This window comes from Triticum aestivum, chromosome 3A, assembly GCF_018294505.1.
Source record: "Triticum aestivum cultivar Chinese Spring chromosome 3A, IWGSC CS RefSeq v2.1, whole genome shotgun sequence".
Taxonomy (NCBI): Eukaryota; Viridiplantae; Streptophyta; class Magnoliopsida; order Poales; family Poaceae; genus Triticum; species Triticum aestivum.
Window position 1 is genome coordinate 352,210,702 of NC_057800.1, and position 7,162 is coordinate 352,217,863.

The 7,162-nt window shown below is 40.4% G+C and overlaps 1 long non-coding RNA gene across 4 annotated transcripts; it reads left to right on the plus strand.

Annotated features, from left to right (window-relative positions):
• Positions 1-1,040: 1,040 nt before the first annotated feature.
• LOC123061281 (uncharacterized) lies at positions 1,041-5,187 on the plus strand. Of its 4 annotated transcripts, none has more exons than XR_006428831.1 (4): positions 1,041-1,559; positions 2,418-3,217; positions 3,763-3,892; positions 4,957-5,187. It is a non-coding gene; the product is annotated as an uncharacterized lncRNA (long non-coding RNA). The 4 variants fall into 4 exon arrangements; XR_006428830.1 differs by having other exon boundaries at positions 1,045-1,559; positions 2,418-2,680; positions 3,151-3,217; positions 3,763-5,187; XR_006428828.1 differs by having other exon boundaries at positions 1,043-1,559; positions 3,763-5,187.
• The last annotated feature ends 1,975 nt before the right edge of the window (positions 5,188-7,162 follow it).

Below are 7,162 nucleotides of genomic sequence, written 5' to 3' on the forward strand. Positions count from 1 at the left end.
CTCACTGCCGCCGCCGCTGAGCTACCCAACCACGACCACCTGATTTGCGCACCCGCCGGCCGGATTTGGGGCGAATCCGATCGGTCTTGAGCTCGCCCGGCTGTGGGAGACCGGGCCGCGCCATGGATTGGCCGGGCACCTCGCGCGGAAGGCCCTGGCAGGGCCGCAAGGCCACATGCAGGTAATGGCTCCTCCTCTAGCCGCTCGGATCTGCACCATCGGTGGTCCGCCGGCAGATACAGGAATGGCGGTCAGCCGGGCTCGGTGCTTTCCCAAAAACTCGTCGGTGCACCGTTTCCACTCATTAAGTGCGACCACTACCCAAGGATGGCCGTGCGCCGCGTGTCTACAACGCCGGAACATCCCGGATGGGTGTTCATCAAGTACTTAAATGATAGGGTATGTGCTCTTTTTAGCTTCGGTTTGTGCTCTAGTTTTGACTAGCTATGCTAACTACAAATTTTATTGTGTAGCATGGATGTAAGTTTTGGTATTGGGAAGAGGAGTACATCAATATATTGATAGAGCAAAATTTAGTACATGTTCGTGCACTTTTAGCAATCATAGAGGCTGTAGATGAGACAAGTGCACTTGTTGCTAGATTAGAGGCTAGACACGAGACTAGATGTGAGGAAGCAACATCGACTTCTGATTTGAAGAAGAAAGGAGGATGCCAGATCGGGCCTCCTCCATAGATCAACAATGAGTGCATCGAGAAGGCACTAACCCAACTCAAGGGAGCAATTATGGAAGTTGGGTATCTTCTAAAATGTATTCTTATTGTTTTGTTTTTTTGTCTTGCTTTACTAGTCAAAATGTGATGATGTATTTTTCATGCATCGAAAATGAATGAAGAAAAAAAGTTAAGGACTTGCAAAGAAAAATGTACGCGGACAGGATGCGGCCGGGATGCGTCCGCGCGCTGGGCGCACGGCCACCGCATCCCAGGACAGGTCCGGACACGACTCCATCACTCTACCCAAACAGACAGAATTCAGATAAAACGGACGTGCGTTTGGGGCGCGTTGGAGTTGGCCTTGGGGAGAGATTTGGGTGATGGTTAGGGAGAGACTTGGGTGATGGTTAGGGAGAGACTTGGGTGATGGTTTGTCTCCTTCCACGCGCATCTCTTCACGCGGCAGGGTGAAAGCAACCCATCTCATTCCTTCCATCCACTCCCCAATGCCTCCTCCTCATCCCCAGCTGGCGGCTCGACCTCTCGCGCCCTCGCCGCCATCAACCTCTCGTGCCCTCACATGCCAGCCGCCGATCTCCCGCGCCCTCACCCGCCAGCAGCCGAAGTCGCTCTCCCCCACCGACCGCCGTGCTCGGGATTTATGGCTGCTCCTTTGCCTCGCCCATCTAGATCCGCCATCGCCTCCCTCCCTTGCTGATGTTCATCTTATCTATTTATGCAGGGGGGCTCGTCCTTCCGTGGTGCTCAGCCACCGTCCGATTTGGAGGGAGAATAGGAGACCCCAACGAAAACGAGCGTGCTAGCCGCGGACCCAAGGATGCGCGGTGATTGCGGCAGGTCCATGCTCCAGTTCTTCTGTTGGGTGAGCTTCTTCACCCTTTCATATAGAAATTTTGTTGTCTTTTTAAGTTTGTTGGGTACCTCAGCTAAGTTTCTGCAAAGTGGATTTTTGTTTATTACTGCTCAGGAGATGCTCTCGGATCTAGCTATATTCCTGGAAAAAAATTTGTTGGCTTTCTTAGTTTGTTTGGTACCTTGATCTTTCCTTGTCGAGAAGGGGATAGATTTGTCCTGGAGCTCCTTTTCTCTTTATAGAGGAGTCTTTTGTTCCTTTGCTTGATTGCAAGTGTCCTTAGTTGTTGTATGTATGGCAGTTGCAGCATCTTGACAATTAGTCCCCACGAAAATTAATTTACCTCTCCATCTTTTTGTCTCATGGATATCGATGTGAGTACTGTAGGTAAATAAATGCTAGAGATTACCACCCTTGAGTAGTTTTCTCTAAACAGAAAATATATTATAGAGAAGAAAATTAGTCATGGATATTTTAATTGTGTAGATGTTTTGCTATGGTTCTAAATAGCGTCTGTACCAGTTACTTACAAAGCATAGTTCCATACTTTTGTTTGATTATCAGTATTGCTACATGGATAATAATCTTTTTTATTGCAAAGTACATACTACATCACATAAATCAGCAAATACATGCGACGCGGAAGCAGCGACAGTCATGTTCTCAAGTTTGAAAGCGTGTAATATAAGAGCATGTATCTTAGTTATTTTGGCATTGCTATCCTTTACATTGTAGGGTGTTTTGCATAACAAAAGTGAGGTCTACATATGTAGATTTGCAAGTTAAATTCACCACACCTTTGAAACCTGTAGTTGTTTACTATTCTCTTCAATCTTTAAACTTCGTGCTTCATTCCTTTAATTTCAGAACTAGGAGGGTGCAGATAAATAAGAGTTGTTGGCAGCAGCAACCTACACATGTGGAAACAGTGGCTATGGCGGCTCAAAGGGAAGTTGTGGCTGCTAGATAGCAACTCACAACTTAGTGTCGGCTCAAAGTACATATAATCTATTTCTTCTTGGAGCTATCTACTATCATATTATGACTCGGTGCTAGCTGAAGCTTCTATTTTCTCGCCTTTTGTGGTGGTGATGATTCCTTCAACTGCAATAGTTTTTCTACATGCCATTGTAAGTGTAGGTTTTCTACACTTAAGCCTCTCGCATTGCAAAAAGCTACATTCCATTGTTTTTCTACGTGCCATTGTAAGTGCAGGTTTTCTACCGGCTTCAACATAGATAGTTAGCATGCGAGAGGCTTAACTGTAGCTTTTTGCGATGCTAGACATATTCAGTACTGAAAATCTAGACTGTTCTTTCCACTCTGTAACAACTTCTATGCTTGCGCCACCATGATATCAGTACAACATTTCCCTATAAAATTTTGTTAGTTGCATGTAAACTGAATTGATTTACCAGTAAAAATCTGGACAACTCATTCCAGTCGATAATAACCATTGTGGCATTACCATGATATGTCATGTATTTGCTCTGAGTCGTAGTATGTTGCAAAAAGTACAATAAGAGATAGAATGTATGCACTATGGCTAGCAGTAACATTTTTTTGACTTGTAGAACATTTGATCTATCTATATCTGCAGGCTATTCCTCATGTTGCAACCTTTTCCCGTAGAATCAAAAGGAATTAGATGGAAGAAATTGCAGGAGGTACTACTTCGTGTTCCATTTGTCTTACTTTTGGAGGCTTGTCTATATAGTCTTAGTGTCGGAGGTGTGTCAATAGTAGTATTAGCTTTGGAGGCTTGTCTATACTAGTCTTATTTTTTGGATTACGTTTCTTTCCACCTGCATCCTCTTCATAATGGATTATGTTTCTTTGTTATTGCCATGTGTTATTTTCTGTCATTACTGTGATCATCCGCTCTCTTAACAGTGGTTGTTCTTGCTTTATGTATGCCTTCTCAGTGCACTTTTATTAGTTCTAATACATTAATATAATATGCTCGGTTGACCATATTAATTATATATTTCACTTCACCGGGGCTGTTGGTCGAAGTGTTGGTTAAAATATTTTGGTGGCAGTGTATAAAACTAATTGTTGTACACCATTGTTAAGTGCGCTTTTGAGCTTTGAGTAGACAACTGTGGTCATAATTACTTTAAAGAATCGTTAGTATATATTACTGTCGGATTTCCATGTTCAGTTATTCACACTATATTATTGCTTGATTCTGATAGCTTGCTATTATTAGAGCAGGAAGGGTATTCCTGGTGTGACATTCAAAGGCAGTCAAAACGGCGAGGTTTAGAACGGAGGAGTTCTGTGGAATTATGGATAAAAAATTATCAATAACATGTCTGTCATTGCTCATGTCGACCATGGTATGTGACCGAGTGGTGACAGTTGTCTCTAATTATCAATTTTATATAGAGTCTTCTTGATTGATGATTTTGTAGCCTTCTCTTAGTTGTACCATATTAATTCTTAAAACTGGATCATTTAAAATTAGTTAGATTTAATGAGTTGTTTCACTGTTTTCAAATAAGTAGTTTAAGCCCTTATTGTGTTCTTGAGCCTATTCTTTCTGCCTTTTTATGATTGATTTATGCTCTCACAAGCTTAAATGTAACTATTGACATATGATCTCATGGCTCAAAGTCTTAGTTGTTGAATGTATTAAAATCTATAAGATCTGGAGTTTGCACTATATTTCATCCAGCGGTATTCCCAGTAACTGAATGTTAAGAGCATGACGATCCCAGGTTGTACATTCAGGTACTGGGAAATGCTTTTATCTTGTAGGCCAGTTTTACATTTACTTTCTCAATAACGAGATGACCATGAACAAGGTATCAAGGTATTTTCCTTGGCATTATTAACGTTGTGTTCAGATTACTAAAAGAAGGATTGATAGAGGCATACCTTAACTCGACTGATGCTTTAACTGCTGCCTCTCTAAGCCTTGATTAGCCATGGAGATACTCAAGTTCCAAATCCCCAAGTGAGGCCATCCTTCTAAGATCCGTTCAACAGTTCATTAATTTGTTTGAAATATATATCTATATTCCAATATTGCTCAATCTCCAGCTGGCCTCTAGGTTATCAGATGAAATCCGGTTAAATTTTAGGGAGGTTGAGTAGGAGTGTTTGGAACTAAAGGCTTTGTTGTTGTTGTTTGAGTAGAAGTATCTCCCTTTTCCGTATAAATTTTGTTGCTATGAATAGTTGCATTGTTACGTCAGTGAAAACTTCCTGCGCGTACTATGTGTTCCTCTAGACTTGATTGAAAGTATACCTTATGTTATCCAGTTTCTCACTACACATGTTACCTTTGTTGCTGAATTTTGCCTATTGTTTATATATAGTAGACTCACATGATTACCTGATGACTCATTCACGCAAGAACTATTGTTAATTTTTTCCTTTTCTGCAATGATGGTCGTAGCCCTTTGATTCTACAAGCCGCAAAGGAGTGAAGTGTAGAAAATATGTCCATTGTCGTTGAATTGGTGGGATTGTCACCAAGTTAGTGCTGCAGATTGTTTCTATTTTAGAGCAAGAAGCCAAATCATGTAGTTCATTGTAAATCTTGAAAAACTTGTTTATTGTCACTTCTATATCTGTTATAAACTTTTTTTCGTGATGTGGTACTTGTCAATCTTGGTTTGCCCTTCCATTTCAAGTCTGCCCTTAAATTCTAGCAGACCAAAAAGTACTTGTTTCTTCAATTGGTTTATCGTTTCATGTTTGCACTTATATTACAGTACAACATTTCATAAACATGGCATTGGGCATTGTTTGTCCAGTTCCCTTCAAAAAAGAAGAGATGGCTATAGAGAGTGGATCCTTCTAACATAACAGAGCAGAGGAGTGGGAACTATAAACATGCCTCACTGAAGAGATGAAAAATGTTGTGCAAGGCATTGGTTGTTAAGCTCCTTTTAAAAATGAAGGAATTATAGTGCATTTGACTTATAAAGGGGTTGTGAAGGACAAAATGCTATGGATTCAGAGTAGTGGGAGGGCACAGTTTACCAACGGTGCAAGGACAAAAAGCGTGACCTTGATTCCAAAGTTCCAGCTCACATAGCAGAATTGTATAGAGAGGATGCCTGCATTTTGAAAACTCTGTTATATAGTTTGAGGCTATGTTTCTTTCAATTTTCATTATTAAAAGGATCCTATTATTGCCAAATTGTCAATTATTTTCAAATAGCTCTTGGTTTGAAATGGGACCTTGTGCCATCTGGCACAACGTGTACTGTTATTATACATCTTATTATTGACAACAAGCCTTCATTGTTTTTTATCAAGGACCTTCGGGTTAAATTTGTTACCCCATGGATTTCCTTTTCAACGCCCACATTAATTCAGCTGTTCCCTGCCATATGTCCTTGCAAAATGAAATTATTTTCATCGACAACATGGCTTTGGCGGGTCTTTGCGCTATTTGGTGCAACGGGTCAACTAGTTTTGTTTATTATGGCATGAATGTTTAGATACGAAAGATTCAAGACGAAAGTTTAATATTGGCATAAAAATAATAATACTTCAAGTATACTAATAAAGCAATCATGTCTTCTCAAAATAACATGGTAAAAGAAAGCTATCCCTACAAAATTATATAGTCTGGCTATGCTCTATCTTCATCACATAAAATATTCAAATCATGCACAACTCTGATGACAAGCCAAACAATTGTTTCATAATTTTGATGTTCTCAAACTTTTTTAATCTTCACGCAATACATGAGCGTGAGCCATGGACATAGCACTATAGGTGGAATAGAATGGTAGTTGTGGAGAAGACAAAAAGGAGAAGATAGTTTCACATCAACTAGGCGTATCAACGGGCTACGGAGATGCCCATCAATAGATATCAATGTGAGTGAGTAGGGATTGCCATGCAACGGATGCACTAGATATATAAGTGTATGAAAGCTCAAAAAGAAACTAAGTGGGTGTGCATCCAGCTCGCTTGCTCACGAAGACCTAGGGCATTTTGAGGAAGCCCATCATTGAAATATACAAGCCAAGTTCTATAATGAAAAATTCCCACTAGTATATGAAAGTATTAATATAGGAGACACTCTATCATGAAGATCATGGTGCTACTTTGAAACACAAGTGTGGAAAAAGGATAGTAGCATTGCCCATTCTCTCTTTTTCTCTTATTTTTTTATTTGGGCCTTTCTCTTTTGTTTATGGATTCTTTTTTCTTCTTTTTTTATTTTTCGTCTGGGGTCTCATCCTGACTTGTGGGGGAATCATAGTCTCCATCATCCTTTCCTCACTGGGACAATGCTCTAATAATGATGATCATCACACTTTTATTTACTTACAACTCAAGAATTACAACTCGATACTTAGAACAAAATATGACTCTATATGAATGCCTCCGGCGATGTACCGGGATGTGGAATGAATCAAGAGTGATATGTATGAAAGAATTATGAAGGTGGCTTTGCCACAAATACGATGTCAACTACATGATCATGCAAAGCAATATGACAATGATGAAGCGTGCCATAATAAACAGAATGGTGAAAAGTTACATGACGATATATCTCGGAATGGCTATGGAAATGCCATAATAGGTATGTATGGTGGCTGTTTTGAGGAAGGTAAATGATGGGTTTATGGTACCGGCGA